Genomic DNA, 14147 nt, shown 5'->3' on the forward strand with positions numbered 1-14147 from the left:
GGGTTTAATGTGAAGTCATCATTTCACATTAAAGCTGAACTCCAGGCAGATATAAATGGCACAAATTAGTGCAGCTCCTGATTAAGAAGAAATCTCAGGAGCATAAAAAATGAAATGGTCTATAAAGTCATGTAGAAATACCTTACATTGCTTCACCAAAGAAACTCTAAAGGATTGTGCAGAAAATCTTCTCTACATCTTACGATCCTGCCTGTCAGCTCCTCCCCTGCCTGAAGCCCGATGTATGTGCATTCCTATTGTCAAGCATAGGCAGAGCTTAGTTGCCATTGCCCCTTGTTTAGTGAGAGTGCCTATCATATATAAACATTAGCCCCATTCTGAGAGGGTCCCCGCCCACTCCGCTGCCCGGTCCCCGCCCACTCCGCTGGTATATAGAGAGGGCACCTCTCTATATACATTGCCCCCCCCTCTCTATATACATTGCCCCCCTCCTCTCTATATACATTGCCCCCTCCCCCTCTCTATATACATTGCCCCCGCTCTCTCTATAGATTGCCCCGGTCCCCGCCCACTCCGCTGGTATATAGAGAGGGCACCTCTCTATATACATTGCCCCCTCTCTATATAAACATAAAAATGTATATGTATAGCTCCAGTTTTAATATTCTTTAGAAAGAAGCAGACAAAAGAGTAATACATTGAGCACAGCACACATTTCAAAGAGAAGAAAGTACTTTCTATGTAAACAGGTTACTCATTTTTGTCCTGCACATAAACAGACAGCAGAGTGATGGACTGTTCATAGCACACCACAGACTGCACTACAAATGGAGGAGAGTGCTGACATGCCCCCTTCCCCTGCATAACTTTTTACTGTGCATGGTTGTTGCGTATTTTAAGCAAAGCTCCCTTGATTTGGTCCCCATCTGCTCTGAGTGTGCTTATGAAAGTTTACCAGACAATTGTTCTGACACACCAACTCCCTCTGCTTGCAGTGTGCTGGTGCTGGTCTCAGGCAAGCACCTGGTGCCCTGGACCAGTGCTAACAATCATTACATACTGATTAGGTATTCATCTCATACAAAGCAGTATGGTTGGGCAGCAATGGGGAACCTGTGCGGACCACACCAGCTCTGGATCTACGCACCAATTGGAGTGGAACTTCATGCCAACGTAGACAGGTTATCAAAAAATGGTGAGACTTTAATAAATATTTAAAGTACTTTTGAAATGCAGCTAGAGAAGGGGGTTACATGGATTTCCAGATCATCCCTGACTTTCGTTATCATTTTGGCCACACTAAGCACTGAAGCAGATCCATGCCTAACTTCACTTACAGTAAGTTTAAGTTGATAAGTGACCAATGGCAGACTGGAAGAAACATAGAGTACAAATATTCGTTAAATACATTAAACTTACCAAGTGTTTTTGTTAGAATACACATTATTGTATCTATTGCAACAACTCCTGCAGTATACATTTTCGGCCAGTAGATGGCAGTGTTTATAAGTTCTGTAATATCTATGGCATTTACTCTGTTGTATTGAAAATGGTAGAGAATAAAAGCTGTGGCTTCCTTCCCGTTTTCCAAGCCATGTGCAGCATGCATATCTGACTGTGCTTGTGTTTCTCTGTGAGGCTGTGCAAGAACTTCCAACAGTTTTATACAAATCAATTTTGTATGGGGCCCTGTGATTTCTAGTTAAGCCCACCTGAGATCCCACACAGCCCACCTGAGGGTGACCCTGCAGAGCCCACCATAGACTCTCTAGGGTGGGCTCTGCAGGGTCTCAGGTGGGCGGTCAAGCCCTCTTACCTGTCTGCTCGGATCCTCTGTCCGCCTCCTTCTCCTCCACGATCTCTTGCGGGCCCCGCCTCCTCCGTCACTGGGGTCCGCCTCCTCGATCGTCGGGGCCCGCCTCCCCCATCGCTAAGCCCGCTTACTCGATCACTGGGCCCCGCCTCCTCCATCATTGCTGATGAGGAGCCCAGCCACCCCCTCCGAAGCTCAACGACTCAGCAGCGGCTGTGCGAAGGAACGCGTCGCTACCCATGTGAATAGCGGCGCATTCCTTCTCACAGCCGCCAGTGACTGCCAGCAGCCTGAGATGCCATAGCGACCCAGATGGCCCACACGGCATCAGGGGGATGTCCTGGCCAGGCCCCCCTGTGCCTCGGGCCCCATAGCGGCCGCCTGGGTCGCTATGGTGATTGTCAGTTCTTTTACATAACAGTAAAATGAATATGACTGCTGCCCAAATGCAACATCTGTGGCATATTAGATTATAGCAGAATAGTTGCCGAGATATCTGCAACAGATGATAAAAATGTGTTAAAATATAGTTTTATTTATATTAATTAATTATAACAATTGGTTACCTACTTTGCACTTAATGCATTGAAATGTCCCACTTCATGATTAGTTTAACTTGTGTTTTTCTTCCTGATAGACACTGGCTTGAGGGGCATTTAAAATGAGTACATGGTAAATCATTAACTTTTAATACGTTAAAAGGATGCTGAAAGCTGAACTGGGTCATTCCAACTATAAAATCATGTTAAATATATGATGATGTGCACATGTAGATCATACATATTTGGCCTCATATTTTGCACTTGATGTAGCTATCAAAAGCTTTTAAATAATCTTACAATTAGCTGGAGCAGTGAAAAAAGACCTTGCACTGTCTTGTTCTGCAGAAGAAAAGTTGTACACTGCAGCCTCACAGCTACACAACAGCTTCCCATTCAAACAATGCTCAAAGCTAAACTCTGGGAAAAATAAAAATTACCCTTGCAGTGGGACTCCCTCCGCAGGGGAGGGAACAGAAAAAGCAACTGTACTTACCTTATTCCTTGCTCCCCTGGCAGGCAACACTCTTCTCCTTTCTCCAACATTCTGGGTTGCAGGTGGGCCCTGGGTGTCCTCGTTGACAACACAGAACTGTTGCTCCTGCATTGTGCATGATGACGTCAGTGTGCTTACCAAGAGGAGTAGCTTCAGGGGCCTGGTTGTGCAGCTGGGAGGAAGTCTACGGGAACAGGGAACAAGGTGAGTATAGTTGCATTTTATGTTCCCCCCAGACAAAACAAGCATGTAACCCTTGCAATGAGGGGGGTACCACACAGCAAGGGTTGATATTTAGTTAAGCTTCAAAACTTGGCTCTGCCACCTACGTAGTCCACCTTTCAGTCACATAAATTCAATGCTGTGTTGAGAGAGACTGAAAAAATGACAAAGGACTCTCTGAATAAGATCCAGATAGTCACCCTCCCTTCACTTTAGCATTTCACTGCATTTTGGCACTAACTGGGTGTAGACTTGCCTTTCTCAACTACCGTAGGGTTCTGTGGAACCCTAGGGTTCCTCCATAGATTGCTACAGGTTCCTTAAGCATTGGGCAATGGTGAATTGATCTGCTGGGCTTACGTCAATGTAAGGAGGCATTTCACTGACCACCAACATAAGGCCACTACATTTGCTACTACTGCCTGTGGTTCACTTCTCAACTGACCAAAATGAAGTGCTAAAATTTTGAATGTCTGTGTTTCTTTTCCAGCCATTATTATTATTCATTTAATTTATGTATTATTACTGAAAATTATTTTGTGGTATATATTTAAAAAAAAATATCTGCTCTGTGTGTAACTGTATATTTCTAAATATTTTATAAATCTTTATAGCCACATCATACTCAACATGCTAATGCAGCATGAGCTGTAGATATAATATTTTTTAGGAGGCGTTCCCTAAGTTAGAGTGACAATTTGTTAAGAATAAATATTAAAACTGCTGTGACCTTTAAAAGAAGACTATGTATAATCCCACATGCTGTTAAAAGCTGCTCCATTCAGTAGAAATGGTCCCCCAAAGTCCTCTGGAAAACCAACACTTTTGGAAGTGTTGACCACCTGGTTTCTCTTGCTGACCTCCCACTCACCACTGTATCCTGTAATTAGTGGAGGTCAGCAGAAGGAACCAGTAAAAGTTGTGTGGGAACCAGGACATTGACACTCCGGTAAACCTCAAAGGGACCATTTCTACTGAATGGAGAGATGTTCAGCTGCAAAGGCACGAGGAAAGGTGAGTATACACTCTCCTTTTACAGGTAACATCAGTTTTTATTATTTATGTTTCCTGACAAGGTTGCTTTAAGCACAAATCAGGGCTGTGTTGATTTTTCAGTTTTAGACCAATGTCACATCTGTTACCCATGTTTGAGGATTCATCTGGAAAGGAAAGGAGCATCATTAAAGCAAACATGTCATGAGGTCACAAGTGCAAAGCATGGCACGCAGTATATTTCAGTTCCCTGCATGGTTCCCCAACCTTCCTGCAAACTGCAAGCCTCATGAGAAACCTAAAATTTAATTATGAAGTTCACAGTCCCTAAGCTCTCATAATTCAGTGCTTTGTACCTGAACAATTAATTGCCTGGGCAGATCATGTTCTTAAGGGAGCTGGAGACGTACCGAGCCATATCCAAATATCCATGTTCAAAAACATTGATTGTTTGCATCACAACTTTGATGTCTGTAGCATCCAAGGCACCATGCAGGGGAAAATGTGAGCCACTTTGCTTTCTGAAGTACTTTTAGAGACTATTCCAAAAGCATACACTAACAACACAGATTAGTATCGACCAGATTTTCTATACACATTTTTCCAAATAAGGAGACCTCTTTAGCACTATGTACATATTATTGTTGCACAGTATTTATGATATTTGCTTTTTCATAGTAATAATTTAATCAGTAATAATCATAATAATCAGTATTTAAAGAACATAATAATTCCTCCCCCAAGACTCATCATTAAAAATGACATAGGTAGAGTCCGTGGATTTCTTATACTCACACTGACATCTCCCCTGAGAGCTTGACATACATTTGAGCCTCTGGAAATGCAAGAGACCCCTAGATTGGGTGCTTGGTGCTACCCTTTCTCCTCACCCTCTTCATCTCTGCTGCTCTATCTCTTCTCCTTTCTTTTCCTTCACTTCGTATTCTTTACATTAATGTTCACTACTGCTATTGACCCTATAATATGGGGGACTCCCTGCCCATTCCTGTTCTCTTTATATTTCTGGGGTTGATATGGAAAGAACTTACTCCTACCCTGTAATGTAAATTTTATTCTGCCTCCACACTTGGTGTATACTAGGTGGAGGGGTTTCAATGGTATTAGGCAGGGAGCCCTACATTTTGTATCTTATTTATCTTACTCTGTGTTTACTGCATTTGTGAACATTTACTTTTCTATTGTTATTGTTTGCTTGTTAAAATATAAAATTAATAACATATTTTGAACTTGAAAAATCATATAGGTAAAACACATCTAAGGGCTCCTTTATAACAGTCTAAACAAGTCCAACTACAGTTACTACCAGGGGCGTGGCGTAGATAAGGGGGGGTAGGGGGGTTCAAACCCCCCCCCCCCCAGAGCGTCCTGGCAGTGGCTAGCGAGGAGGGGCAGAGGGGGGGAACGTGCTTTCGGGCGCCCGTCTGAAGAGCATCCACAGACGATCGTGACCATCTAAAGGGATGCCGGGGATGCCCTGTTTGCTAAAACATTGTTGAGGGCTGCAAGAGAGCTCAATATAAATCACTGATACCGATATTTTATCAAACAGGACATCCCTTCAGACGTACATGTTTCTGCCTTTCCCTGGGTGTTTTGTACATGCCTCCAGTGACCAGGATCAGAAGGCTGCATGGAGTCAGAGCAGGCAATCAGAAGGGGGGGGGGGGCTTGTATTATCTGTGAGTATACTTCTGGTTTTAGTCTTAAGTCCACTGTGGTGCAAAGTCAGAGTCTAGTGCTTTCCTATGCCCCGAGTCTAGTGCGTTCCTAAGGGCCGGTGCACACCTAGGCTTCTAATGACCCCAGTTGTGCCGAGCGGATCGCATGCTTTCCCGCAGCAATTCCGCCCGTGCTTCCGAGCATAATCGCGGCTAAAATAGCCGTGCGTCGTGTATCGCAAAAAAAGGTACATGTACCTTTTTTCTGCAATTGCCACGCAGATGTCACCCCACTGAAAGCATTGTGCAGGACTGCGCGATCCCGGATCGCATAGGTCTGCACCGGGCTTGAGTCCCAAGTCTAGTGCGTTCCTAAGTCCCGAGTCCATTGCATTCCTAAGTCCAGTGTGTTCCTATGTCCAGAGTCAATTGCGTTGTAAGTCCAAAGTCTAGTGCATTCCTAAGTCCCGAGTCCAGTGCATCCAGAGTCTGTACTGGAGGGCAGGCTCATAAAGAGAACCTGTCACCTCTGAATGCTATCACACAGGAGCTGGTTAACCCCTGTGTGATAGCAATAAAGTTACGTGAAAAAAGTAAAAAATAAAAGAAATTAAAATGAAAAAGAAACTGATAAAAAGGCTACCTGAGACCCCCACAGGCTACCCGTGAACCCCCAGCCCACCTGAGACTCCCCATAGAGTATGTAGCTTTATATTATTCTGCGTTGCTATATAATGTATTGCCAGGATTTGTTTTCCTCTATAGCTGGTGGTATTCTGCATTGCTGTATAAAGTATTGCTATGTGGTGGGCCTGCATGGTAGATCAGGTGCATGGTGGATTTAGACTCGCTTCTGTTCTCCCTTATTTTGGTGTGGCAGCACCCCTTCTGAACCACCATGGAGTGTAGGCTTGAAATCACTCAAGTCTTTCCTCCATGACAGATTAGAAAGGGCACCGCCGGAAAAATTGAAGCAAGCCCAGAAGTGGCTCCTAAATTAACAAAACAGCATTGGATAATGAGGTGATTTGAAGGTGGATCAGGAGGGGAAAACATAGGCAAGGGAACAGTTGGTCTAGAGCAGGGGCGCCCTCAATTTTTTGTCTGGAGATCTACTTTTCAAATGACGAGCATCAATCAGATCTACCAACAGAAAAACACTTCCATTCAAGGGCGGGAGGGGGCAAGGCGGTGCATTCAAGTCAATGGCACCGAAGCCCCGCCCCTCACCCGCAGTGTGTTCAGCTGATCGCTCCAGTGTTTGTCCTGCACAGAGGATTGGTACATATGTCACTGATATGTACCGATCCTCCGCCGCTCTGCCACGCACATGGGGGCGCTCAGCTTCTCCTCTGTATCCCCACTGCTCTCCTAGAGGCACCAGGGGATCCAAGCAGAAGTGAAGGAAACCCGCTGTCTCTGCAGCATGTGCGCTGGCTTTCAGATCCAGACCAAGCGGCTCTCTCCATCTCCTCATTGCTCGGCCATGCTGCTGTGATAGCGGCTCCCTCCTCCGCCCCCCGCCATCGGCTGCAGAGCTTCCTTTACTTCTCCTCGGATCCCCGCTGCATACAGATGGGGAGAGCAGCTGGGATCCAGAGAAGCCCCACGACGGGAGGACAGGACATTGCGATCTACCAGTGGTCGCTTTGCGATCACTGGTAGATCGCGATCAACCTAATGGGCACCCCTGGTCTAGAGCATTGAACTATGGATTGTTTTACACAAATAGAGCTGTCTTTTGGTGTTATTTGATTGCCGCTGGGTTTTTTTACATTTATTTATTTTTAATATAAATGAAAAAGACCAAAAATTGTGGGGGGGGGGAAATTATATTTTCTACTTTTTGTTGTACAAAATATCAAATAAAATCAAATTTCTTCAAAAATTTGGGCCAAAATTTACTCTGCTAAATGTTTTTGATAAAAAAATCCCGATAAGTGTAAACTAAGCGGTTTGTGAGAATTAGTACCAATTATAAAGTCTTTTTAAAACATGGTTTTTATCCATATGGTGTCAAACAGCAAAATCGGTATTGCTCAGGGTAAAAGATTGGTTTAAGAATTATATGGCCGGTATATTTTTTAAAACCTTGGTGTGTCTGCTAGATGAAGTCTTATAATTTGAGGAAGCTGAGTGCATCCATAGACAGCATAAGATTGAGCCCAGTATACAGCATGAAACAGCAAGAGTGACAAAGCAAGAGACCAAAGCAAGGTTATGGCTCTGTGATTAATCCAAAGATATGAGGCACTGAATGTAATAGGAAGGTATTATTGCACAAAACACTTTGCATATATCGTGAGGTAACATATATCGTGTTACCTAAGCGATAGGTAAGAGCACTACATTTTGCTGGTAAGTTATTGATTTACAGTATATTGCACTTTGAATAGCATTTGGAGAGTATATGCCTGGGAAGATGATTTGCACTAGGTAGGTGGTCTAGTGGGGTTAGCACAGAAGTATACTGCCTGTCAAAAAAAAAAAAAGAGTCAATACCTGAATTTAGCTGATCAAATATGTCAAAGCCTTCAATTGGATAATGGGTCTAGATTCAGCCACGGTATGTGCCCAAAAAATTAGGTCAGCTAATTACCTGAATGACCAGCTTTTTCCATCAATGGATTTTTTCTTCACTGATGGCACGGGCATATACTAAGAGGACAATGCCAGGATTCATTGAGCTCAAATTGTGAAAGAGTGGTTCAGGGAGCATGAGACTTTTTTCACACATGGATAGGCCCACAGAGTCCAGTCCCCATTGAGAATCTTTGGGATGTGCTGGAGAAGACTTTGCACAGTAGTCCGACTCTTCCATCATCACTACAAGATCTTGGTGAAAAATGAATGCAACTCTGAATAGAAATAAATTATATGACATTGCATAAGCTTTTTGAAATGTCACGGCAAATGCATGCTGTAATCAAAGCTAAATGCAGTCCAATTAAATATTAGAGTGTGTGACTTTTTGTTTGGATAGGAAGTGTATATTTGTATTGAATATGTGAATGGGAGCATACAACAAATCTAACTCTCTCAGGGAGATGTCTATCTGTATATGGCCACCCTAACCTAAGATAATTGGCTTGCAGAATTCCCAGATTTCTATGCAGATCTCTGCTTTATCCTCTTTTGTTTTCTTAAACATTTCAAATGGAGATGCCAGCTAAATTATCTTTTTTCATCAATCTCATTGTCTTTTCTCATAATTAAATTGCAAACATTACCCATATATTAATCTAAAAAGAGTATCAAATTAATTGATATACAGAAAGAAATAAACCCAAAAGAACACACCACTCTATTCCAAGTCAATATTGCTACAGGCAAGGACAAGCACGAGGTGCAAGATCAATTATTCTCATGTTTGAGTTCCATACTAATGCCACTATCGGTTTAAGAAGCAGAGAAACAGGCATTGATGTATCTGACAGCTAAATGGACTAAAAGGTTAAAAGGCATTTTAATTGCAGTCACATTTACATTAAACCGTCTTCAGTTCCTAACGAGAAAATACAGATCATGTTTTGGGTATATGTCAGTTATTTAGAACAACCATGTATATAGAATTTAAACAATGTTTATCACTTAATCAAGTAGTTATACATTTTTATGTTAGGGCAACAGTTAATCAATATTTAGTTTTCATAATTGAAGAGACCCTGTCACCACTACCTTTTAAGTTTAGTACAACAAGAAAAAATGTGAAGTAAGTACTAACCATCCATACTGTGCCAAAATTTTGCCACTAGAATGTTTTTTAATCGATTAATCGATTAATTTCGATTAATTATAACGCACATACAGATCCAACGACATTGGCCTATACACATACAGCTGTATGTGTATAGGCCAATGCCTTGGCTGGCGCTCGTGCAGAAAGTTTCTTGGGCAAACTCACCGGCCCAAGTGGCTCCGTCAGCTAACGAAGGGGGGGAGGAGTCCGGTGACGTCACGGACATCGACGTCACCGGACTCCACTTTTTGATTTGAAAAGATAGACCATATCAATAAAGTTCTCTATATTTTCTATAGAATGTTTAGGCCTCCAGTATTACACATAATCGAGCTAGCTATTGAACAGGAAACAGCTATAGTATAATACAATTAATTGGCAAACTCTCATGTCAGCACTTTCACTTGCTAATATAAATCTTTAAAAACCTTTGTAATGGCCACCCGAATGCTCTTAATCCACTTTAACATGATTCAATGGAAAAAAGGAAGAGAGTGATGTTAAAACCTCTTAATTGTGCAGTCACACTATTTTCCTGTTGCTGGGAAACTGTTTTTTGCTCTAGTTCAAGCATTAGTCAGTCTCTTAAAGTGGACCAAGTATGTGTGAAATTGTTAATACAAAAATAAAAGGCTCAGATTCATTTTTTGTTATCTACGTTTCTATAGTGGGGAGTGATGTTTAGGGTGCAGTCACGAATATAAACCCTATAAAGTCACACCTCTGCACACAGGGAAATTTACCAAGAACTGTGCAGACTGAATCACAGCCTACCCATTATATATTTGACTTTTATTCATTTATTAGGGAAATTATATTTTTTTATGATTTTTAACCTCTGCATTTATAGGCCTGAATAGCCAAATTAAACATTTTAAATCCATTCATATTTATAATTGCCTTTGCGTAATCTTTTTAACTTCAAATGAGCCCAAATAATAGACCCATTCAGAGGCATGTTTTATATAGGTGAAGCGAGACTTCTGACTTTCAACAAGGAGACTTTACAGAACATGCTGGGAGAATGAGAGCCCTCAGGGATTTTTCTTATGGCTGGGGTCATCAAATATATTGCCTCTTTAATAAAAGTATTGGTGTCTCAACACATAATCCCACCGCACTCCCTGTCACTTCAGGCAGAAGACAGCGCGAGCTATAAACCAGATTTCCCAACAAGATGAGAAAAAGGGACACATTCTAGCACAATTGGTGGAGTTTATGAATTTGGTTGCAGATTCATCACCATCTTCTAAACTTTCGCATCCCTGATTTATAGGGCCTATAGCGACAGATTTATTATCCTAGTTTATGTTTCATTTCTAAATGCCTTCATAAGGAGAACCATCTCAAAATTGTCTCTAAGTTGTCTCTCTGAATTGCCCTTAAATAGTTGCCGGTTTGCTGGGAACCTCCTGGATGACAACTTAATAGCCCAGAAGTGCTTAGCTGACTTGAGGGAATGAAGCTGAATTTTTTTTGCAATACTTTGAAGCAGCACTCCGGACAGAATTTTTCTTAAAGCCCATTTACACCTTTGCAGAGGTATTTAAGAAAAACATATGCCAGCAATGAACACTAAGAGGGTAATTCACAAAGCTGCTGAAGGCAGCCAAGTGAACAACAGAGTCGAAGTTAACTGAGCCAAACGGCGTTCGGCTATTCACTTCGGCTATGCATGGCTGATTTCAGCCGTACATCGGCTAAAACCAGTCGTACAACTCCGACAGTTCACTTTCACCCCTATTCCATTTAGGTCTGGTAGGAAAGTTAGGAGGGACCCCTATTAAAAAAAGAAAAACAAAGGTGGGGTTCCCCCCCAAATTCAGGCCCCTAAGGTCTGGCAGGAATTTTAAGGAGGAACCCCACCCCCAAAAATGGGGGGGACATGGGGTCCCCCATAAAATTCCAGATCAGACCCTTGATCTTAGCACAGGCCTGGCAGGGCAGGATAGGGGGGGAGGAGCGAGCACCACCCCTCCCTACTATACCAGGTCACATGCCCTCGGCACTAGGAGGGTGCCTTGCCAGCGTCTCAATGAAAGGGCAGGGAGCTTATTCACATCAGGGTACCCCTTACCCTCCCTTGTGAATGAGTAAGGGGTAAAAAAAAAAATAAACACAGATTTTTGACCTTTTTTGTCCTTAATTTAAAAAAAAAAATAGATCCACCGACTTAATCTAGGGTCAATCACGACGTCCAGTGCTGTCTATGACGATGATGACTCTGTGAAATAAAAAAATAAATAAATAGAAAAAAAAATATTTAAAAAACCCTGCCCCCCGCCGACCCGTCCGCATGCAACAAACTTCCGCCGCAGAATGACTTTCTGACAGATGCCAGATAAATATAAACAATTGGGCGGAGCAAGCCATGACATCAGGGATGGCTCTGCCCAGCTGTTTTCATTTAATGACAGCCCAGTGTCCTTGAGGTCGCTGGTCTGCCATTGAACAGGCATAGCTCAATTTGTTCCAACAGGGGAAAAAAATTCCTTCCTGATCCCATAAGGCAATTATATATTCCCTGATCAACAATCTCTGGTGCTTAATATACCTATAAGAACTCAATATCCAGTAATATTCTGTGCATTTAGGAATACATCCAGATTTTTTTAAATCATTTAACTGAGCTCGCTACAACTAGCTCCTGGGGGAGTTCCACATTTTCACAGCTCTAACTGTTAAGAATCCTTTCCGTAGGCAAAGGTTAAACCTAATTTTCTCCAGACGCAAAGTCTGCCCCCTTGTCCTTTGCAGTGACCTTAAAGTGAATAATTTGGCATCAAGAGTAGTATATGGACCATTTATGTATTTATACATGGTGATCATTATAGAACCTTGCTGTAGGTAAACAGACAATAGGTTAGGAGAAGTGATGGTGCAGGAATCAGTAATGGTTTATCTCAGTTAATATGTAATAATTCAAGTGTAAGGCTTTTGCTATCTAAAGAGAAGAGAGTCTGCATTGGCAATGAGTGATCAGAAATGTTAAAGGGCAAAGACAGTTCAAGAAAAGGGAGTATGGAGTGGTAGCCTTTGGATTTTGAAGTTAGTCAATTTTGGCAGCTTTAGTGAGAGTGGTTTCAGTGGAATAATTGCGATGAAGATTAAAGATCGTGAAAAGGGAATTAGGAAAGAGAACCAGGCAAAATGTGACATTTGTTTTTTATCAACATCAGGAACCTGTCCTACCGAACAATAAAAATTTGATGGGTTTCAAGACACAGTGGGGTTGATTTACTAATGACAAGGGAGTTTTTTCACTTTTGAGTATGTCCTTTACATGTAGTAACCATCAAGAACGTAGGGGCTGTGACTTAGCTCTAAAAATCATTTTCTTGGAGTACAGTAAAGAACACAGGACCTTCCCCACTATGTCCTCTTCTGTTTATTGCTTGCAAATGAATGAGGCTCAATGGTAGCGGAGTTAGGAGTTATACAGGCTCCAAACTGCTCTGACCAGTGTCCGTTCACCTGGTGATACCGCTATATAACCTATCCATCTTGATTTGTCCTGTACTGTACTCCAAGAAAAGGATTTTACAGGTAAGTAAAAATTCTACTTTTTTTTTTATAATACTGGTCCTAAAAGCCCAATTCCAGTTTACACATTTCAGGAAAATATGGAACCCCCTGCTGGTCTTGAAAACAACAAAGCAGCTCCAGCTGCTATACCCACCCGGTCTCTGTAGGCTCACTGATCTAGCTATGAGGCGTAGCTCCTCTTCCAGATTAAGTGTCTTTCAATCCACTTTCTACTAGCCTTAGACATCATGGCTTCACGCTTCTTCCTCCCCTGGACCCACAGAAAAATGCTGCACATAATAATGTGATGCTGCTCTCTGCAACTTCTAAGATCTTCCCATTTCCTGAAGAAGAAGAGGGCCAAGAGGATGTGTGATGTCCAGACCAGACCCAAGAATGCTGGGGAAAAAAGAAACTGTAAATATGTTGATTTTTTTTTTCTTTTAAAGGCTGGCTTTAAGGGAGGGAGGGGACTCAATCCTAGAGTTGGGCTTTAAATAAGGCACTGCCAACCATATTCTCTTAAATTAATGCATTTACTATACTGTATAACATACAATAACCAGAATATATAAGTCTCATAGAAAGTTACTTTTAGGTAAACGTTGCAGTGAACTCAAATATGTATTTTCACAAGTTTCCCTTCAAATTTCAAACACTGCCACAGAAATGATGCCAGAATGTGTGACTCATTTGAAAGAACATTTAACAGTAACTTTAATACTGACAAGTTAATAAGAGAAAAGAATGTTTCTGACATTTCATATTCTTCAATAAATCAGGAGTTTGCAAGTGCCAGTCTGAGACATTTCTTTTATTCCTGCGAATGTTACTTTCTTCCTTTCTCCTGCAGAAATGAATCAGCCCCTCAGACATGTATAGGAGATCCCATAACACAGGGTCCTTGGGTGTAGAACCAGACACGTAAGCTCATAACCCATGTCTTGCTTACATATGAATTTTAACGCATTCTCCAACCATTACACAATGCAACACAGATCATTTGGCAAGTTATGAACATGGAACACTTATGTCAGTTTATGTCACCAACAACTATCGCCTTTTCAAAGACACAACCCAAACTTCTGCATGTCAAGAATAGTCACTGAAATCTCTGTTCTGCTGGAAATCAGACACAGCTGACCTTTAATACCTATGGTCTATTTACATCTGTGATCTG

This window comes from Nanorana parkeri, unplaced genomic scaffold (genome assembly GCF_000935625.1).
Source record: "Nanorana parkeri isolate BGI_ZX_2015 unplaced genomic scaffold, ASM93562v1 scaffold122, whole genome shotgun sequence".
In the NCBI taxonomy this organism is placed as follows: Eukaryota; Metazoa; Chordata; class Amphibia; order Anura; family Dicroglossidae; genus Nanorana; species Nanorana parkeri.